General features: G+C 39.7%; 1 protein-coding gene across 6 annotated transcripts in view; it reads left to right on the top strand.

The window, feature by feature from the left end:
- Positions 1 to 6,163: 6,163 nt before the first annotated feature.
- numb (NUMB endocytic adaptor protein) overlaps positions 6,164 to 23,034 on the top strand; it is a 40,802-nt gene continuing 23,931 nt past the window's right edge. For 3 of the 6 annotated variants that reach the window (XM_043262377.1, XM_043262379.1, XM_043262374.1), the window contains exon 1: positions 6,165 to 6,397. The gene's annotated coding sequence lies outside the window, so the exon portion shown is untranslated. Of the gene's footprint in view, positions 6,398 to 6,689; positions 6,929 to 23,034 lie in introns of those variants that run through there. The other 3 variants (XM_043262378.1, XM_043262376.1, XM_043262375.1) reach the window with 3 other exon arrangements.

The following is a 23,034-nucleotide window of genomic DNA, read 5'->3' as shown; positions in this document are numbered from 1 at the left end:
AACATTGCATAATTACCTCATTGATGCATACATAATGTGCATTATAATCCCAACATACTCCATGTTCACAATGTCTTCACATCTGCACTTTTTACCCCAAATATTTTTGCCCATTAAATGGTTTTGTTTGGTTTTTTTGTCGCACTTTATTATAAGGTGATTTAGTTATAGTGTAACTGTATAATGAAGTACTGAGTAGTATGTACTTACTATACATTTAAAGCTTGATTTAAGGTCAGTTGCGTGTCATTTCCTGCCATTGTTACAATAAGCACTTTTATTATTTTTATTTCTTGTGTGAATGTCAAGAGACACATTTCATAATTAATTACTACGTACTGTTCCTCATGCCTGATACGTGCAAAATGTGCACGCTATTTTCACGTTTGCATGTTTTAATATATTCTAATATAATATATTCTAGTTGGTGGGAGGAGATGAGAGATGAGAATTTTATTTGGAAAAAGAAAGAATTATTTATTAGACTACAAATGCGAATAAATGAAGCCAAGTGTTTGGTTGCCTTTTTTGTATATCCAGCATCTCCCTGCACCTGCGTGACTCCGCTCGATCATCTGTCTGTCCTGTTTTTTCAGAAGTGGACTCTGATCGAACCGCAGATCCAAATCAGCATGACCTGTGCCTGGCCATCACAGCCTTCACCGCAGGGTCAAAGGTCAGACTGGAGCCCTGCAACATCAAAGAGTCCAGACAGGTGGGTGTGTGTGTGTGCTTCCATGAAGTCTATTCCCACAGCGCTCCTTGTTGTGTGTTAAGTGTTTCATAAAGTGATATTCCGAGTGCTCTCTCTCTCTGGTTCTCTCTATCATAATAGCTGCTGTCGATCTGGAAGTCAGCAGACAGAAGCGCGTATCTTCTCATAAGCCTACCGCATATGGTTTCACTCGCATGCTCGCTTGGCTTAGCTGGACCGGCTTTTATCTTTTTTTCTCCATCCATCTTTCATCAGCCTGACCTCTGCTCCTGTCCACTCATTCAAGCTCAGCGCGTTTGTGATTATCAGCTCCGAGTCCAAAGAGCAAAAATCGGTGTCGGTGTAACAAGACCATAACAAGAGATGCGCACACACACACACACACACACACACACACAGGATATTACTTTATATATCGAGCCTTCTGTATTCATCTGACCTCGCTTCGTTTCATTGATTTCACAGCGGCTTTAGAATGTCGTTTCTCTATGTTTCTTTAAATGTGACATTTTACATGCTTCTATTTTTGCAGCATTTATCAATGTTTGGAATTTTGCAGTTATGTTGCCTTTTTGTAAAAGAGTGAAATATATCCGTCTGTGCATGTACAGAAAATGCTCGCATGACGACATAAAGCAAAAGACCATATTTTCTGAATTAATAAGACATTATAAAGCAATTCTGACATTATGTCGCTTACAAACATTGTTTATTTTTTTTTTTACTGTCATTTATATAATAGTTTTTGTTTTTATTTTGAATTTGAATTTTTTTCACTTTCATTTTTGTTGACATTTTAATAACTTTGTTGTTTTTTGTCATCGATATTAGTTTTTCTTTAAAATGCATTTGCAGTTGTATTAATATTTAAGTAGATTTAGTTTATATCGTTTGTTAACTAGTACTTAACTAGCCTACACTAAATAGAAACGAGACTTGCTTTGGCGACAACCAGTTAAAATAAAATAAATTACTATTTTTTAGTAGTTCTGTTTATTTTTATTTCAAGTAAGGGCATTATTTTGTTGTTTTTTTGTCATTGATATTAGTTTTTGTTTTTCTTTAAAATGCTTTGCAATCGTATTATTATTTATTGAAGTAGATTTAGTTTTAATTTGAGGTTACGCTAAATAAAAATGAGACATGCTTTGGCAGCTGGTGGAAATGAAATCTAGATTTTATGTCTTTTTTTCAAATTAACATTTTGTTAAAGCATATTGCTTTAATAACTCTAGTTGAAAATAAATTAATTCTGCCTCGGATTCTAGTAACAGGGTTGCAAAAATCCCAAACAACACAACGTAATATTTCGTTTCGATCGACCTTCCTGTTTATTTTTTTTACTGATCATGTCATGAACAAGAAGAAGCAGAGCTTATTCTCGCAGCCCGTTCTGTGCTTTATTTGTGGACAGCTGGTCTGCAGCATCTGCATACGTTGCTATAAATGCAATTAACCCTCCATCACGTTTTTGTTTCCCTCCGTCCGTCTGCAGAAGTGGAAGCCCCGAGGTCCGGCGCTGCAGCACATGATCAGCGGCCTGTGTCTGGACAGCCAGCCTCCTTCAGGCCCGCCCCTCGTCGCTCAGTGCCGCCCCCAGGTGGCCAGCCAATCCTGGGAGCCGCAGCTGGTCACCTGACTCTGAGAGCTGGCGCGGAAGGCGGGGAAAGGGGAGGAGTCTGAGTCAGGTTGCTGAGCTCGAAGGTGCTGTAGGAGCCAGAGGAAAACATTTGCACACTGTTTTAGTTGAAGGTGCTGCTCTCAAACCGATCGAACACGACCCCGTCCACAACATCCGACCTCATACCCTTCGCTCGGAACAGCTGGAGAGGGAGAAGCCTGCCAAATCCAAGCCTGAACGCGTTTCGGAGCCGGTTTCGTCGGCCGACGGGAGTGCTTTGCTGAGTGTTGCGTTAAGGACTCCAAAAAAACCAAAACATATGTATATAAATGCCTTTTACTACCCTTCCGACTCATGTCCTGTATGTTCCCTCATTCCCCTGAGAGATGAAGAAGGTCTGAGTGGTTTTGATTGGGACGGCGCTATGCCTTGAAGAGAAGTGTCTGAAGATTTGCCGTAGCGCACCGGCTTACTTGAAGATGACGATAAGAAGGACAGAGAGATCCACCGAACCCACACACGGCTGTCATCACAGTAAAATAACGTTTTAGCAAAAAAGCATTAATGAGGTGTAAAGCGCTTTCGACGAGCTTTTATTCTGCATGGTACTGTACATCGGCACACAGACACACACACACACACACACACACAGACACACACACACACAGACACACACACGCACACACACACACACACACACACACACACACACACACACACACACACACGCACACACACACACACACACACACACACACACACACACACACACACACACACACACACACACACACACACACACACACACACACACGTCAAGCCCAAAGACTGCTTTTCCTCCGTCTCGTTCGTCTGCCTTTTGAAACTTCTCATTTACTTGAAGCCTTCTTCATTTTGAATGCTAGGAAGCAGTTACGCTGATTGAAAAATAAAGACCACCACCAACAAAACGAAGAGAAAAAAAAGACAACGATACAAAAAAATCGAGTTTGTCTTTGTGTGTTTATATATATATATATATTTTTTTATTTTTTTTTTCTTGTTAGTTATTTTACTATTGAATGTATGCACTGTAAAAACAACAACAACAACAACAACTTATATATATAGTTAAAATGATTTAGCTTAAACCTATCATTAATATTTGTGGAGCTGAACCGGTGTGTTTTCAGTTAGACCAGCAAACGTTGATTCGTTTAAATATAAAAAACTGAGCATCTTGTTGAATGAACACGTTTAAAGGCAGACTTAAAGCTACCTTTTTAGTTCATCTTCCTTGTAGGTTCAACCTTCAGCTGACTGAACTTCATCATTCACCCTCATGACCCAGGTTTCTGAAAGGACTGGCTCACAGACACGAAGAGCAAGCTTTGCTATTTTACTTCAAAATTGTAAAAGTATGGTATTTGTGGTAAAAAAAAAAAAAAAAAAAAAATCTACAATAAGAAGACTTTGCATTTGTTTGCAGGACATGATTAGGGTCAGATAATTAACACATTTATAATCAAACCGTCATAAACATCATTATACTTTATTATTAAATATTCAATGTATTATGTTACTAAATAATTCAATATTTTTAAAAGGAATATTACCTAACTGTGCATTATTTTATGCATCAGAATAAATAGAAACAAACGGCACTAAAATGAATTCCTTTTAATTTATCAAACTTATTTAGTCAAAACACTTCACTCAACGGAAGAAAAAGGATGTTTTTGTAGTCAAACAAAAACATTTCTTAACTAGTAAGACATTTTTCCCCATGCACACTGAATTATAATAGCCACAACCTGCATTAATCATTCAGCAGACGTGTCTTTCGGTGAATAACAATGAAGCCCATCTACATAAAAAGGTTAAGAGTGTGCCTTTTACCGCAGAACCCAGTCTTTTCGTGTCGGGTCACTAATTATCTTTTGTTTTTCTGATTTGCATGTAAACTAGGTATGTAGAGTTACTATTTGTTTGAGTTTTTTTTTTTTTGAGTTCAGGTAAAACCATTAATAGCGTTTCATAAATTTGCATTATTTATTCTGACGCAAATCAATAACGCACGCTTACGTTTGATACATGGTAGACCTGCTAAGTGTTATGTACGTCGAGGTTATTTCATGAATAAGTCGTATTTAATAAGAAATAACTGAATTAAACAGGAGTTAGTGAGCTGCGGTTCTCTCGGCGGCCGCTAGGTGTCAGGATTTCTCACAAATACACCTCTTTACATCAACGCGTTCAGATTACAACGTTTATAGAATAAATACCAAACGCTTTTAATAATCGCGTAAACGCTTTCACTGAAGTAAAATAGTCCAGTATATTCACAAAGAGTTTTTATAGCCTATGACATAATGTATGGATGCGTTTATGCTTCTCGTCCGTCAGTGTGTCGGCGGCCTGGTATTTAAAGGTCAGCACTAAGGTCACATGGGACAGCACTCCTCGCGTCGTGAAGGAAACCGAAGGCGTGCAGAGAACAGGTGAGACGCACGGAGCGACACGACAGGCCTGACAGCTTTGTGGAGCATTCCACGCATTCCCTGCCCAGAGACGTCCGGGAGAGCTTCTTTTAGAGAGATGCAGCCGTGAGGAAATGCTCTCGCGTGTTTCGCCGATTCGGGAGGGTTCTCGGAGGCCCAGGAGAACATTTGGTAGAACAACAGCACAGGATGAGCAACAGTTCGGGCTGGTGTCGGAAGCGTTCAGACTCATCCTTGGGCCACGTGATGTTTTCTATGTCGGCATACCCGGGTGTTAAACTATTATACGTCTCAACTCTTGCGTGACTCTGACGTTTCGTTGCTTGGTTTTTGAAGCACGCTAGTCTGGATTGGAGCTTTGCTGTGAACGCCTCGAAAAAGTAGAGGCATCGCCAGCATGCTCATTATTGGCCATAACACGTTATTGTTAAAATGCAATAAACGTTTTCAAAACAGGAAAAATGTCATGAAACTGAAATAAGGGATATTTGTGGGAAAAGTCAAGTAATTCAATCATTTATTAGTAGCATGGTAAAATGCATTTTAACTCAAACTCAAATGATAGAAAAAAAAACAGCATAAAATCAAGATTTTACAAAATACAGTTTTATTTCCCTTTTATTATTATTATTATTATTGAAAAACTCAGTTTTCACTCAGATTGTTTATTAATATTATTATTATTTCACATAATAAAATGTAAATTAATTGATTTTTGAAAAGGACCTTTGATGCAGCTCTAAGTGAGCGAAAACATTTAGCTAAGTTTTAAATCCGAAAGTGCACCAAAGTTATCGTCTCTCAAAAGAAAGAGTCGACTACTTAATCATTAAAACGAGTCATTTTTTTAACGAGTCCCAAAGCGGTTTCGTGTTGACGTCAGAGTTAATCATTAGCATATTACCCGCCCATTAGTTGATCTTTTCGGTTGGTTCTGAGAGAAAATGCAAATCGTTAAACGACTTTGGTAAAAATAAAAAAATTAAATAAAATGTGTTTTTGAACGTGCATGCATGTCAAACTGTTGTCTGGGACAAAATATGAATCTTTCATAACCCATAATAGGGGCACGACATTATTTTAGATGCTTTTTCATGCTGTTTTTATTTCATTCATGTTCGTCGCGAATCTTCGGTTCATTAAGATTGCCATATTGTTATCTTATAATATGCTTAACTGTACTTGTGTGACTTTTGCACTCACTCACACACACGCGCGCGCGCACATAATTAACGCGCGTATATATATTCAGTAATCCGTCTGTCTCGCGCTCTGCGTTAATTGGCCGGTGTCGTGAAAGCTCCGCCCAGACGGAGTGTTGATGTTGTGAATAATTAATGAGCGCTCGTGTCAGACTGACCCCGCCCAGCGCAGATCAGCGGCGGACGGCTGGCCGAACCCGGCGAACAGTCACTCAGGATCGGGACACGCGCACGCAGACAGCCCGCCGAAGAGCTCCGGCGGGATCCAGCCATATCTTGGGGAATATAACATTTTATTTTCCTGGTCGTGTAAATCTCCGCATCTCTCTGACCGGGTTCACTCACTTCACCCGTGGATATCTGAGCCGCCGCTGAACAGGTGAGTCGGTTCACCTTTACCTCTCCGTCCGAGCGAGGCGCCGATGATTATCGGGTTCGCGGTTTTACAACAGCGGCAGTGAAAATGATTCTAACGGCGGTCGGCGATGTTGTCGTTAGCCGGCTAACGAGCTAACGCCACTGACTGTTTGACTTTGAGTTCGTAACGTAGCATCCGGCTAAGTCAGCTGCTAACCACAACCTAGCGAGATAACGTGACTCAGGCGGATGTTTGGTGTGAGGTAAACAGTTTGCCGACTCTCCTGCGTGTTTCGTGTCCAGTGTTAAGCTTCGCTTAAGCGGTTTGTTGGTTCGGCCAGTTGAAGCTAGCCGTGCTAGCCGGTTAGCAGCTCACCTGCCACTGATTCACGACACTAAACGCTCCATTTCACCGTCGTGTGTTCTGTTGTTATTTACACCGGGCTACAGGAGCGTCTTCGTGGCGGGAGCTCGTCGCTGGGTTACTGACATGCACCGAGCTGCAATGTCTTCCGAGCGAGCTGCTTGTTCGTGATGTTAATGCCGGAGCGACGTAAGTCAGAAACTTAACGTCTTTTAATGACTTCGTAATCATCAGTTGGCTGCTACCTCCCAGTATCCCAGTGGCTCTGAACGAGCAGTGTTTACAGCTGTCACACTCCAGAATGAAAGCCTGCTCACTGATGATTATATCTTGGTTTACACGACAACATATTAGTCTCCTACCAGCATCACGGGTCAGTCTGTCATTAACCCTGACAGAAGAGACAACAGTCAGGAGAATGAATTAGTGGTGTTTTATATCATTTAAGCATTATATCGAAAAATAGAGCAAAAATGCTCATGTGGTTTTTATGTAGTATTTGATAAGTCACACTCGTATGATGAGATGCACATGCTTTATAATATCTTGAGAGATCTTGAATAGCATAGCAGATACTTGCACCAAATAATTTCGATATCAGCCTTCGCTCTCATCATACTCGTCCCAGTGTGATATTAAAACGTGTGGCTTAACGATAAAACAGATAATTAAATGTTTCTCCAAAGCCTTATATTTGAGCTTCGCCGATTCTAGATCACGCAAATCAAGGTGCTTAGGTCCAGTAAGTGTTTGTTTTCAAATATTACAGAGGAAGTCAGTTATTTTTATGGTTACTTGATATAAAAAGAGGTAAGGTTTCGCAGCGAAAAGACACGAGCTGAAGATGAACGTTTCTACAGATGGCATGTAGTAGATGCAGCAAAGTTTTGATCAATTGTCTGTTAGATACGATACAGTAGACTTCACTGGCGACGTTTGGCGACGGTCTTCGTCTGCTTAGAGAACCTTTGCACACTTATCCCCTTCCTCATCGCGTGATTTGCCGATTAACACGTCGCAATTATTTCCTCACTTCCACGTTAACATTTTAAGCATTTTTTAAAGACGAGTCTAGCGCGGCGCCAACCCACCCGTGTTGGAATTCCATTGAAAACGGGCAGGTTTTATTGTAACGTGCACGTTCTCCTGGTCTCCGTGAGAGGGTTCGGCTTTTCTTAGAAGCGTGACGACTTTCGAAACGCAGAGTGCGTCCAGTTGATGAGTCATCAGAACGGGAGTCGCCGTCGAACCGCACACTTGTGAAGGGGTTTTCTTGCGGGGATGAAGTCGTTTGTCATTTCCTTGGAGAGGCTAGGCTTTGCCAAGATAGGAATCAGGAGGCCACTCTTATCTGTTTACTCAGCTACCTTTGGTTCCAGCTCAGCGGTTAATCATTATCACGTCCAAAACTCTGTACCCTGAGCGGCGCGCTCCATTCGGGTGGTGTTTTTGATACGACTGTGCTCAAGGTTGTGCGGTTTTGCATGCGCAAGACTCTGCCGTGCGTTTATAAGGCTTTTCAGAAGAAGGCCGCGCATGGTTTTCTCCGCAGTTTGGATGAACTGCGTCTGCTCCCTTTCAGATTCTGTTTTATAGCCGTGTGTAAAGAGAGGTCACACGGGTTGAACGGCTGTGACGTAAGATATTGCTGCTGTTTCTGCACACGGACTTCGGCCTGGTATGTGTCCAGCTCTCTGACTTAGTGCTGACATCACTTTCAATGACAGCGCATTCATAAAAAACGTTATCCGGGAACCGCCATACCCGTTTTTCACCAAAACGGTGCTGGTGCTTTGGCTGGGGATCTGCAAGTCCACTTCAGAAGCGGCTCACTTCAACTTTCGAGTAATTTAATTCAGCGTAGTCAGAAGTTATTTCAGTTTGGTTGGAATGGCGACGGACGGTTACCATTGGTTGCTGATTGCCTGATTGGAGAAGTCTGGTGAAGGTCTGGTCCATAGGAAGGTCCAGTAACAACATTTATGACTAGATCTAAAACAACGAGGCATGGATAATTCATTCAATAAGGTCAGAGGTAAAAAAAAAAAAAAAAAGAATCTATTTAATGCAGACTAAAAACCAATGGCTCAAAAAAGTACAAAGGTTTACATGGTCAGCTTCTAATTAAATTATATTCAACCAACAATGAATTAGAGGAACTTATTTTGTAGCCTAAACAAGATTATGCTTGTATAATATTTAATATAATAATATTTAGTTGATGTAATGCATGAGCAATGTCAATGTCAGCTTCATTCATATACAGCTATTCAAACATCACCTTGACCAATGTGCCTTAAATCATCCCATAATATATGAAAAATGACCTAAAACGATATTAATAAAAATTAGCTAGAAGAATACGATACAAATGTCTTTAACTATACCTTTTATATATATATATATATATATATATATATATATATATATATATATATATATATGATCAGTGTAAAGAAATCATCGACAGAGTAATGTATTTTTAATATTCATTAACAGTCTTGCTGCAGCATTTTGAACCTCCTGCAGCTTTACTAATAACTTTGTATAACATTAATCAAGTCTTGACGATATGAGAGCATGAATTGCAATTTTAAGACGTGATTTCATCCTGACCAGATTTGTCAAATGAAAAACCCCTTGATTTTCTTACCTGATTGGTCTCGGCGCTCATCTTTAGAGAGCTGTCAATATAAACCGCCAAGTTTTTAATGTGTTCTTTCATATACGATGACAATGGGCGGAAATGAAACTCTTCTGGGGCCGAACAATACAAATATGTCAACATGACAATGTTTGCAGCTTTAAAACAAGGTTTAATTGAATTATTCAATTAGGATTTTTACGTGTAATCCTGCGAAGCGGTTTCGGGCCGTTCCTTTGGGAGGACTCACGATGTAGCTTTGATATGAACCTTCATCAAAACGCTGAATAATGCAAATAGTAATTAAGACCCGGGCATCCTTAATGCTTATGCTAATGGAGACATTTGTTTCTTAAGGTATTATGCGGGCCATCTGCGCTCAGCCCCTGGATCTGGTTTAACAGGAACACGGTGCTGGCGTTAACGAGAACTTCTTGACTTTAACATTGTGTTGAAATCTGGCTGCCAGCCTCACCCTTCGGCATGTCGCAAGAGAAAGAGCGATCCACTCGTACGCGGAAGAAATGGACATCGAGACATTCCTGTGAAGCTCGTCACCGCTGACGTCATTACAAAACAGTTCATGTTAGTTAAACTGCACCTGACGGCTGAAACTTCAGCGGTCCTGCTCTTGACGTTACACAACTGCTGATGCTTTCACAGTATGTCCCACAGGTTTATGTGAGTCTATGAGTCCCTCTAGGGCGGCACAGCAGAAAACAGTTCTGTACCTTTACTTTATTTATTGTGCATTTATTGAAATTTACCGCAGAGTGTTGCTTTTGCAGCCGAGGTGAAGTCAGGATGCTTTCTGTGGTTTGTTTACGGGCAGACTGTTTCAGTTTACTGGCCGTGTCGTGTGAATGACTTTTTTATGTGTCTTTTGCTTCCTGTAGTCACAAGCAATTTTGTCGGATTCGTTGCAAAAAATGTGTTTTTTAGAATTTATCCTGGGCTACAATGTAAAAATGCTTCTTTCCATGTATTTTTTATATATATATATATATATATTTTTTTATATATATATATATATATATATATATATATATATATATATATATATATATATAACAAAAAAAAATATATATATATATATATATATATATATATATATATATATATATATATATATATATATATATATATATATATATATATATATATATATATATATATATATATATATATATATTTATATATATATTTTTTATATATATTTTTTTGTTTATATATATATATATATATATATATATATATATATATATATATATATATATATATAATTATTATTTATTTATTTTTTATTTTTTACCCATTTTCAAAATGATTTTAAAATTAGTTTAATGCTAGTGAAATAATGTTATTGGCTGTCAAAAAAAAAACACCAAAAAAAATCGCTCAACCATTATTTCAAAATCATATTTACTTAAAGGTTTACAGCTTTAACTTACTGTAAGAAAGGAGCTTTAGCATTTATGATTCTAAAATTCTAGGGATTTTGCTGCCCATCAAAACAGATCAAATTACTTTTTGATATTGAATATAATTTTAGCTTATTATCTTAATTATGAACACAGTAGTACGCTTACTTTTGAAGAATAAAATGGATATAAAGAAAAATAGACAAATTATACAAACAGACAAACCTTTTCTCTTCATAGAGCGCTCACAGATGTAAGAGCTGCTGAGATACGAGCGAAATAAGCTTACTTTCTTTTAACGTTAACGTCACGATATTCAACACAATCTCTAATTTTACATGGTCAGCAAAATATTGTGATAATATTGTTAACGTTTGGCGTATCAAATATCAATCGGCCTATTTCATGTGCTGTTTTGGTCCTGTTTTGGTTGTGTGGAAAACAGCAGCCTGCACGTTCTACTGAACTGCGCCCCACAGCGAAAGGAAGTTTAGCTTTTGGGTGAATTATGCCTTCACGTGTGGATCTCTTACATAAATGCCGAAAGCGTCAGCTGCGAAAGGAATGATTCAGTGCTGGAAGCCTCTTGATAGTAAAGCTAATTATCAGGAGAAGAGTGTAATCAGCAGCGTTGAGCGCGGTGCTTTGTTCTCAGCGCGCTTATCGCCAGCCTCCCGCTCAAGGACGGCGACCTGTGGCACGCCGCGATATCTTCTCAATAACCTGCACACGTAACGTCCTGTGGCAGGCTTTGACAGCGGCGGGGAAGACGCCGCGCTCAACATTTTGGCTCCGTGTCAGAAGCAGGCTCGGTCGTGATTCGTGACGGAGGCCAGAGAGCTTACCGAAGGCTCCTCGCTGTCATGAAATCTGTTCTGTGTGTGTGCGTGCGCGTTGCATCGTGGATTGCCGTGTACGGGTTGTGTGACGCGTTGCCGGTGACGTTACTGCAGAGCGCTGCTTTTGCAACTGAGGTGAAGTCCGGATTTCCTGCGGTTTGTTTACAGGCAGAGCGTTTCTATTTACGGGTTTTGTCATGCGTCTGTAGTCGCTAGCGGCGTGTTGCAAAGCCTGTAAAAATGCAGCTCTGCGCTGTTGGCTGAGGATCGCTGATGCAGACGTTTGTTTCAGCACTGATGATTCTTATGTGAACACACACACACACACACACACACAAGCACATATTGTGCTTTCCAAGAGCTGGCTCGCTCCCTCCCTCAGATAAGACGAGAGTAACGTGGGAAGAATGTGCATTCCTTTCCTGAGGAGGAGGAGGAGGAGGAGGGGACGGCAGTCTGGAGAGGAGTGTGTTTCCTCTGCCTCGCATCGGTGGACTGCCTTCAGGGCTTTATCAGAGATCCAGGCCTGTGAGATGAGTCACATCGCTTCTCTCACACCCTTCCCACTGAAACAGAGACGGTGCAGAGCTTTCCCAGGAGCGGACAGGGTTTAAGCCGGCTTCAAATGAACCGTGTTACTAAATTAAACAGAACACTAGCTAGTTTTGAGAACGCGAACGAATTCAATTCAGTGACTCGAATGTGACGTCAGCTGGCTTTGATCTCAAGCGGTAGTCACTTTTACTCACTGGACTTTGGTTTAAAAAAATATAGTAAAATCTGTAATATTTCGAAATAATATTACAGTTTGAAATAAGCGTGTTCTATTGGAATGTATTTTAAAGTATAAATTATTTCATGTGATCAAAGCAGAATTTTTTTTACTATGCGATATGGCCAAAAATCGTTTTTTAAATTTTTTTTTTTTTTTATATTAGCCGATAACGATAATTATCGCGATGAACGTCAGTTTTTCTTTTTATTTCTTTAATAAAAAAATAAATAAAATTCTTAGCTGTACATGTGCTGATATTGTTTGAAATCACAAACAGACTTACGTTGCCTGATAATATCAATGGTAGCTTTAGTTGGGATCTGACGCAAATTTATGTTCATTATAAAAATCGGTAATATTTTTAAAATTTGAGCACTCTCGTTTTTAGATTGTGAAATGTAATTATTTTGTCTGTTTTTTAAACTGTTGGTCTTCCATAGTAGCATACAATTAGTGTAATCACAGTTAAAACCTAAATATAGCAATATAAATGCACTAAACGAGAAAATGTATATCGCTCTATAATTATCGTTAACGGTTTATCCTTGAGAAATCATTCTGTCTGAGCTGCCTGTTCTGATGAAGCATAGAGGCTACACATTTTGACCTCAAATTCAGCGTAATCAAGAATTAGACATTAGTGGCTGAAAGGCCGCTTATGAGCTTTTTAAGCCATTTATTTTCTTTTTAATTTATGCAAGATGTTTAAATGGTGCAATGATTTCTCATGTCGTCATTCTAAGCATTTCTATCTTTATTTATTAAGACTAAGGGGTCATGACTTAGTACATGATAGCTAATTTAATGCAGTGTATTTTTTTTTCTCTCAAAATAAAACCCATTCTGACCAAACGCAATGGGGAAAAAACACGCAATTCAATTCACACGTGGTATTTGAAATAATTTTATATATGTCTGGAATAAATACAGTCAATAATAGAAACATTTAGTGAATGCATGTGTCGTTGGGCTTCATTGTAAAGTACTCCATTTGATTACACAGGGAATAAATGTCATTTTGTTTTATATCGGTTTAATATTTACTATACTAGTATCAGAATTACTACTTTTTCATATTCATATTTTTTCATTTTAGGTAATATTGCCAAGTACAATTATTTGTATTATTAGTATTTTACTTTTTTTTTTAGATATTTTTATTTCAGAACCAAACTGATCCGATATTGAAAACCCGGCGATACTGATCCAATCCAATACCAGCTGTATTTTTTTACACTTGAATTATAGCGCACCAAAACTTTTTGGTGCTTTTATAATGTTTTAGTATGCACACGATATCGGATCTGGATCCACAGAAAATGAGCGTATCGGACCCGATCCCTACATGTGCTGCGTTTATCAGTCGACTGGACAGTAGCCCTGGCCTCGGTCAGCGATCGGTGTCGGGCTTCATCTCCTCCGAGACGCCACTGAGACCGATCAGAGCACGCCGCTTCAAAGCCTTCAGACCTCTACGGCCTGTGCCGCTGGGTAATTTTCCATTATTTGGACTTCTTTTGCTCCGCTGGACGCGCTTGTCCGTGGAACGGAGATCTCTCCGTGGCTTCTCGTGCAATACAGTCTCCATTGTTTTGGACGCCGGACAATGAGTTCTTTGAGTTTGTTCAATTGAAGTTGCGGGCCTGGAGGGAGAGAGAGAGATGGTTGGATTGGTGGCTTCAGGTGTCACTCAGGAGCAGCGCAGTCACCCAGAAGGAGAACGTTAAATACCACGGGCCTCCTCGAGTGGACGGACCGGTCGGACGGGGTGTGATGAAATCCTCTCTCTGGTTTGAACCAGCATGCTATGAGTCACACTGGCTCCTGTTACCTGCTCTTTCAATATTGTCTTTCTTCTTTCACCCCAGAGCATTTCTTATCTGTTTCGGGTTGGTTTGATTTGTGCACTTTTAAATAACCTAAGCTCTTTGAGGAACCAAACGAGGCTTTCACAAACGCTTTGTGAGGCTGTTGCTGTTGTCGTGGGACAATCTTACCGCTATTGCTATTAACAGTACGAATCAAATATGGTTTTTAAGATTCACATCTTTTTGTTTTAACAGCAAACCTCTGTCAAGCAGCACTTTGTTGAATTTTTCAGTTGGTTAAATCTTTTAAGATGTTAAAATGTAAAAAAAATGAATGGCCCAATTATTCAAAAACTTTAATTACATTGTTGAAACTTGAAAATGTGAATACAATTAATTAATTAAAAAATATAATTAAATCATTTAAATAGAATCCAGAAAAAATAAAAGGGAAAAAGAGGTCATTCCTAAAATGTAATAAATTTAATACAATTTAAATTTTTATTGATAAAATTAACCATTTGAAATGAAATAAAATCCTAAAAAGGTAAATTGGGGAAAAAATTAAATTAAGAAAAATAAAAAAAGCAACTGTTTTTACATTTAATTGTATTATGAAAATTATACATTTATACATTTACCCCCAAGGTGATGATTTTTTAATATCCTACTGATACATAATATCTTGTTGATTACCTTAAATGCATTTTGCTAAATGTAACCCAAACATGTTCCTAACAGTTTTTGTAATGTCGGTAAGACAGGTTTTCCAGTCTTTTGTCATGTAAAGGATTGCAGGTGTAGTAATGGTTTGCTGCTTTCAGCCGGGATGGATGGGTCGTGTGATTTTAGTCACAGGTTTCAGATGTATTTGTTGCTGGACTGGCAGAGCCTGAATAAAACATGAGTACAGCCTTCAGAGAGGCTCTGGTTTCAGTAGGGCATTTACCAAACACAGTTTACTCTGGCAAGACCTGCTTGAGCTCCCTTAAAATAATCAACATAACCTTTGGCTGAAGGGTCAGATGGCCGCCTCTGACTAGTACTGTTAACAGCAGACGCACTGTACGCGAGTGGCACTGTCAATATGTGAAAAAGCACAGGTCAAATAGAGGTGTTGAGTATTTATATATTCCATTTTTAATACGAAAAGTGATTGGCAACATGAAAACTAAAATTTTTTTATTGGTGCCACTTAAAAGCAGTTCTTTTTTAACAGTATTCTTCTTTCATTTAAAATGTGTGTGTGTGTGTGTGTGTGTGTGTGTGTGTGTGTATATGTGTGTGTGTTGTGTGTTGTCTGTGTGTGTGTTCCTGAAGGATATGTGTGTTCCTGATAACCAGAGTGATTGATTTATATTTTTGAGAATACATAGAACATGGGAATATGACATAACAACGTATTTTCATAAAACGCTCAGTTGAATGATTAAGTCATTCATTTAGATTTTATTATTATCCTTATTTCATGTTAGTTTTTTTTTTTGGTTTAAGAAAAATCATTTTCAAAATCATTTAATTGCAATATAGCAGTATGTAGGACCCTATGGTTTTTGGGATGTGGAAAACACAGAGAGAACGGCAAAATATATTTATAAAAAGGTATTTTGACAACAGAATGTAATTTTTTTTTTAATATTGTATGAGCATATCAAAAGTCACCTATTCAGATGGTGATATGGAATAATTTCTATGAATATGAAAGAACAAAGTTATTAAAATCTGAGGCCTGCATGTAAAAAATATTAGAAGAACAACGAATAGGCAAAAATAAAATGCACGATACTATTTATCAAAGAGATAAATAGGATCATGCAGAGCAGATCAAATTCAAACAGAATTCATCATTAAATTTAAGAATATTTAAAGAAAATATGGCGCATGTAAAAATGCATTTATAAAGGTAAAAATTGCCATGAATAAAGGGGGTAGATATGGGTAGATTAAAATAAATGACAAAAAAACACTGTGGGCAACTGACCGCTGCACAGAATATGAATCTGAAAATGTTTGTGACTCATCTGTCCACGTCAGGCATAAACCAGCCAAGATACCAGCACAAGAACACACTCCGCTAAATCCCTTCTTCTAGTGTGTGTGATAGACTTCTGTCTCTCTCCCAGGGAAGTGTACATGAATGAATGCTCTAGTCTACTCCATCTCCATTGTCATCCTGGGATTGCTGCAGGCCGTCTGCTTTCTATCCCGAACGCTTCCTCTCCTCGTTTCCTTCTCTCTGACTCTCTTCATGAATGTCTTTCCTGTCGGAATTGAGGAACTGGCAGAGACTGGATATGCTTGTACGCGTTTATAAGTGACCCTGTTATATATAGTTTTTTTAAGCTTTCTAATATTGTTTTGGTAGTCTCCTACAAAAGGTTTAAATGCATGCAAGATGAGAAAAAAAAAACGCTTTTGTTTTTTCTTAAAGTATGTTTAATATCGCCTCATTTTCCAGTGATTTTCAAACGATTCGTTCAGAGCAGTTCTAAGGCCCAGTCTCTCTAAACCCCTCCTTTCCGTGAGCCCGCTCCACTCCGATTGGTCAGATGGCCCTCTCTGTTTTTGATTGGTCTACCGCAGTCGACAGTAAACTAACATATTTGTGGGCGGATTCAAGTTGTTCGTGGCCAGCCAATAGATGGGAATTATACAAATGTGTTACGCAACGATGCGTACCCGTCACAGAAGCGTAATTCGAATTACTAATGACTCATTTAGTCGATTTCTTATTTTGAGAGACATTAACTTTATTTATCATGCACTTTACAGCTTTGCCGATTGTTAACGTTCACATACACCTACATTACACACCGCGCGAAAAGGCAGTATTGGATATGGCGTAACAGGGATGATATTCACTGTACTCTTTCTCTCATATAAACACAATAGGCAGGTCGTTCTAATACGTCACTTATTAACTCATGCAGGGTTTTGCTTTCTTAAGCAGGAATGTCCCGCTTTGAACTTGTTGCATTGCTTTAATAAAACTGTACCCAGCTCATGTTTCGTGCTGTAAAAAAGCATTTTGCATTCAAATCGACTTGTAGAACAGGAACGGCAAATCCTTGATTACTTTAGGTATCAGAGTCAACTTTGTATTATTTGGTGTCCTGGGGTGTACTGGTGCCTGTCCGAAGGCTTTGTCAAGCGAAGGAATGCGGACCTGCCCTTCACAGATAGCACTGAACCCTGACAGAGCCATAAACACGTGCTCGCTTTCATTTAGATATGCGAACGCTGGTGCCTGCTCTCATAAATGGCTTATCTGTGGTACTGTATAGTTTTACAGTGGTCATTGATGGAGGATACACTGTGGTCAAGCATCTGCACTGTATCTGCAAAGTACTGAGATGTTCTTTAAGCTGCACTTTTCATCCTTACAGTACTTGATGCCAAAATCAGTTCAAATCTTTCAGTTTTTTCTATGTGTATATGATAAACTTTACTATTTAAAATGAGCCTGACATCAGTAGACTTTACATGCTTCACGTCACTTATTACAAATAGCTTTAAAACACTGTATGTATAACTTGAATAAAAAAATAAATAAGGTAACCGTAGGCCAACAAGCTACTGCCAATCAAACGGGAACGTTTTTGCTGGAAACACAACTTAAAAAAATTATAATGAATAATATTTTTCTTTGTACAGACCTGTTTTTTATTTATGTATATAATAATACTTTTCATTCTTCTGTTTGCATTTTCTGCTTCTCGGAAATCACAGTGCCCTACTAATGTAGCAAATGAGTATGATGAGCTTATTATGAGAGTAAAAGATGGGGACATTGTACATTTTTTGCATCTCACCAACTAGCTAAAAATGCATAAAATGTCCATTCAGCAGATTGGAGCCACCACTGCATTGCCATCTATTGAACCGCAGAAAGATACTAACTCTTCAGTATGCTACTTCACTGACAGCCTGTCCCGTGTGAGCATGAGCGGTCACGACGGCTGAAATGAACACATGCACACTGCGATCTTTTCCAGTAACGCGCCGCAGATCAGCTCTAATGCCTGCCGTTAAAAACAAACCATCAAGTCATCATATAATCACGCAGAACTAAGAATTGGAATCGGTGTAATGTGACGATCAAATCCAAGCGCGGGTGGCTCAGTGGGGGGCAGAATTCAGTAGTGAGACAGCTCTGGTAAAAAAGCTGTTCCTCAGTCTACTTCTTCTAGTCCGGGGGAATCCGAATCGCCTGCCGGATGGCAGGACGGAAAACAGTTTGTGGGCAGGATGAGAGGAGTCCTTAAGAATACTGCGTGCTCAACGCAAACCGTGTTTCTTCTGGATGTCCTCAATGGATGGAAGTGGAGCTCCTGTGATGCGCTGGGCAGTTTTCACCACCTGCTCCAGTGCCTTACGCTCAGCAACAGAGCAGCTCCCATACCAGACTGACACAGTTCGTTAGGATGCTCTCTATTGTGCAGCGATAGAAGTTCACCAGGATGGCTGAGGACAGCTGATTCTTCTTAAGTTTCCTCAGGAAGAAAAGACGCTGGTGAGCCTTCTTGACCAGGCTGGAGGTGTTGGTGGTCCAGGACAGATCTTCAGAGATGTGGGTTCCCAGGAACTTGATGCATGAGACTGGCTCCACAGCAATCCCATTAATGTGGATGGGATCATGTGTGCCTCTTCTCACCTTCCTGAAGTCCACAATGAGCTCCTTGGTTTTGGTGGTGTGAAGGAGCAGATTATTGTCTTTGTACCACGTGGCCAGATGCTGGACCTCCTCCCTGTAGGCAGTCTCATCGTTGTTGCTGATGAGACCGATCACCGTGGTATCGTCTGCAAACTTGATGATGGAGTTAGATCCAAACACAGGCCTGCAGTCGTGGGTGAAGAGGGAGTAGAGGAAGGGGCTCAGCACACAGCCTTGTGGTACGGCAGTGTTGAGAGTGACAGTAGTGGAGCGGTTGTGGCCTGACCTAACATGCTGGGGTCTGTTGGTCAGAAAGTCCATAACCCAGTTACACAGTGAGATGTTGATGTCAAGATCTCTGAGTTTGGTAATTAACTTAGAGGGTATGACAGTGTTGAATGCTGAGCTGAAGTCAACAAACAGCATCCGTGCGTAAGTGTTTTTATTGTCCAAGTGTGTGAGTACAGAGTCTGCATCCTCAGTGCTCCTATTGCCTTGATAGGCAAACTGGTGGGGGTCTAGTGTGGAAGGCAGAGAGTCCTTCAGATGTGACAAGACTAGTCGCTCAAAGCACTTCATAACGATGGGTGTGAGTGCTACCGGGCGGTAGTCGTTTAGGCACACTGGGCTTGAGATTTTCGGCACTGGCACAATGGAGGTGGATTTGAGGCATGTTGGCACAGCTGCTTGGGCAAGGGACATGTTGAAAATGTCCGTGAATACCCCAGCGAGCTGCTCTGCACATGCCCGTAGTACACGTCCAGGGATACCGTCTGGTCCGGCAGCCTTGCGCGCGTTGATCCGGCTCAGTGCGGCGTACACCTCTGAGGAGGTGAGTGTGATGGGTGGGTCGCTTGAGGGGGTGATCTTGGTGACCGTTTCATTATTGTCCCTCTCAAAGCGAGCATAAAAGTCATTAAGTTCGTTCAGGAAGAAGACATTGGGTGCTGTGGGGGTGGAGTGGTTGGGATTGTAATCACTGATGGCCTGGATGTCCTGCCACATGCGTCGAAGATCAGAGTTGGAAAAGTGCTTCTCTTGCTTCAGCTTGTAGCAGTACTTGGCCTTTTTGATGCCCCTCTTCAGATTTGCCCTGGAAGTGCTGTAGGCCTGTGCGCCACCTGATCTGAAGGCAGTGTTGCGTGCTTTCAATAGAAGGCGCTCCTCCTTGTTCATCCATGGCTTCTGATTTGGGTTTGTGGTGATCTGTTTCTGGGTAGTAACACTGTCTATGGTGGTGTTGATGTAACCCAGAACAGAGGAAGTGTAGTGATCTATATCCGTATGAGAGCCACAGGTAGCCTGGGACGCAAACCTACTCCAGTCTGTGTGTTGATACCTGTCCTGGAGTGTGGAGTCAGCCCCCCCGCTGGCCGAGGTGCTTACCAAAACCCACCGAGGTACTTACTGGACATCAATGTGTGAAAGAAAGTGCTGTATTACATAGATGTTATGTTTTGAGAAAAAAAAAAAAAAAAAATATATATATATATATTTTTATTATATATTATTTTTATATATATATATATATATATATATATAATTTTTTTATTTTTTATTTTTTTTTGTATTTTTTTTTTTTTTTATTTAGACATTGCCGTACAGTGAGTGTTAAGCATTCAAAACATAACACCTATGTAATACGGCACTTTCTTTCACACATTGATGTCCAGTAAGCACCTCGGTGGGTTTTGGTTCCCAGCCAAAGCTCAGTGATCAGTTTCAGCAGCTTACCGAGCGTTATTCCAGCGCGAGACTGACGGCAACTGAGAGATCTGCCCCTGCACCTGTCCCTGTGTGATTCAGTCTCATGCAGCGGTGACCGCACACAGACGCACAATTTGTTAACGTGAAGTGTCAGTCAGTTTCTTTGCATTTGTCAGAGTCATTAGAGGAATTAACCTCGCTCAGAGCCCCCACTGATTCTCTCTCTCTTGCTCTCCCCCCCTTTTTGTTCATTCCTCTTGCTCTTTTTATTTATCCATTCTGGTTTTTTTGATCGATTGTGTGTTGTTTGCCTTGGTTTTCAGGGGTATATTGCGATCTGCATCATGACTTTATTAGCGATATTCAGCTGTAGTTGAGCCAGTGTATGTCTGACCGAGATGCATCATGATGCTAGGTGTTACTGCTGAAAGCAGGGTTAACATGTGATCATTTAAAGGCCAAACTCTCGTTTTCTCGCTTTCTTACTCATGGTTATGCGTTCCAAACACTGGTCCATTAGTACGTTCAGGCCCGGTTTACACTGTAATTTTACGTTTTAAAATGAAAGCCATCCTCGTCTGCACTGGCGTTTTCACTGCATTTCAGAAACTGAAAATGCATGTCACATGACCATACATGCAGGTTCAGCCAGATCCCATATTATCCAGACGGCGGACGCACGCTGAAACAAGCCATTCATTGAATGGACTTCGTTTTTCAGGCAGAGCTATTTATTTTAGATACGTTTAACTAACTTTGAGTAAGTTGCAACGTTTAAATATAGCTTACCTTAAAAAAAAAAAGAAGAATTTTATTTACATGCTACATATCTACGTGTATAACAACGATGTTATGCATGATGTTATTATTTATGCGGTCGTCAAGGATACGCAGAGCGAATGTGGGCAGCCAGTGCCATCGTTTACAAAAGTCTCAATTCTGTTTTCAATTCTGAAACACAATGTAAATGAGATTTATTGTGTGGTATAGACAGACTCAAAACATTGCTCTCCTGTATGCATCATTTCATTTTATATAACCCATTCATGATCAAATAAGTTGTATTTATCGTGCTTCTTATATCACACCGTATTAAAATGAGGGACTGAACATGAAATTGCAATCTTTGACATAATAACCTAAAAATATAAAGTTTCCTATCTTTTAACCTCGTCTGTCAGAACAGAAAGTTGAGGTTCTCTGTTTAATGAGCAGGGAGCCACTTTATCCGCTTTCTGGAAGCACGCAGGTATAAACAATGAGGACAACCGCATCTCAATTTGTATTACGCTTTATTTTTTTAGAATCGCACCTGTTTTTTGAGACTCTGTGTGTGTGTGTTGTGTGCTCTGTGTGTGTGTGTGTGTGTGTGTGTGGCTTTGGTTGCTCCCAGAGATGGTGATATGAGCGCCGTGTCATCTGAAGGCTTTGGATATGATCTCTGTCTGACAGCGGAGCTGATCCCATCAGTTTTGTGGTCTGCGTGTAACCCAGATGCCCTACACACACTCAGAAACAAAAGAGCTGTCAGTTCAGTCACATCTGATGGATAAACCCAGGCCTCTGCTGCACTTGTTTATTACAAACCATCACGTCTACTGTGATGTGTGGACAATGCCGGTTGATGTTTAGTTTAGTCGCTGTCACTATGGATGCAAAATGTTAAAATATCGCCGGTAGCATCAGTTTTATTGAGGACATTTTGTTGTTTTGCGTATTTAGTAAATGGCTGTGATGCTTGTAGTGAAGGTTCCTCTGTCCTGGCTGTTCTTCTGCGCGACGCTCTGCGCGTTTCAATAGATTCGCTTCGCTTGGCTGTAATCGGCTGTTTCTAAAACCGGCTGCTTGTCACGACTGGGAATGAAAGGAACCAGCCGTTACACAACATTCTAGATCCAGAAGAGGGTTCCCTTCCTTCCCAGCCCCTTTTTTCACTTCCTGTTTAACTGTGTTCTGTTGTGTAAGGTCGTTGACTCATAGCGTTTATTAACAATAAGGGTTTTAATGACCTCATTACTTCGCTTTAAAAAAAGAAAAACTAAACAAAAATGGGTGTAAGAACAATGAAAAGTTTTAGTACTTTTGTTATCACTTAATTTTATATTGTCCTTGTTTAGGGCCCTATAAAATCTGTGATGTGTTTGGGTTTTTTCCCCCAAATCCATTTCCACCTTCCTATTTTGCTTTTTCTGTTTTTAATGTAATCAGAAAAATAATTGTAATCATGGAAGTTATATGATTTAACAACAATTTATTTAATGTTTGAAGAGGTAACATATTTAGAAAATTTAGAAGCGATTTTAATTTTTTCCCCCAATATTATTCCATTTTTTTTCTCTTTTTTTCATTCCAGTTTGTCTGGATGATGTTGGTGTCATTTAAATATATATATATATATAAATAATAATAAATATAATTAATAATCAAAAGGCTTGTCTTATCAATTT

This window comes from Puntigrus tetrazona, chromosome 17 (genome assembly GCF_018831695.1).
Source record: "Puntigrus tetrazona isolate hp1 chromosome 17, ASM1883169v1, whole genome shotgun sequence".
NCBI classification, from domain to species: domain Eukaryota; kingdom Metazoa; phylum Chordata; class Actinopteri; order Cypriniformes; family Cyprinidae; genus Puntigrus; species Puntigrus tetrazona.
Note: the sequence above shows the minus strand (reverse complement) of the source record. Positions and strands in the feature narration are given on the sequence as shown.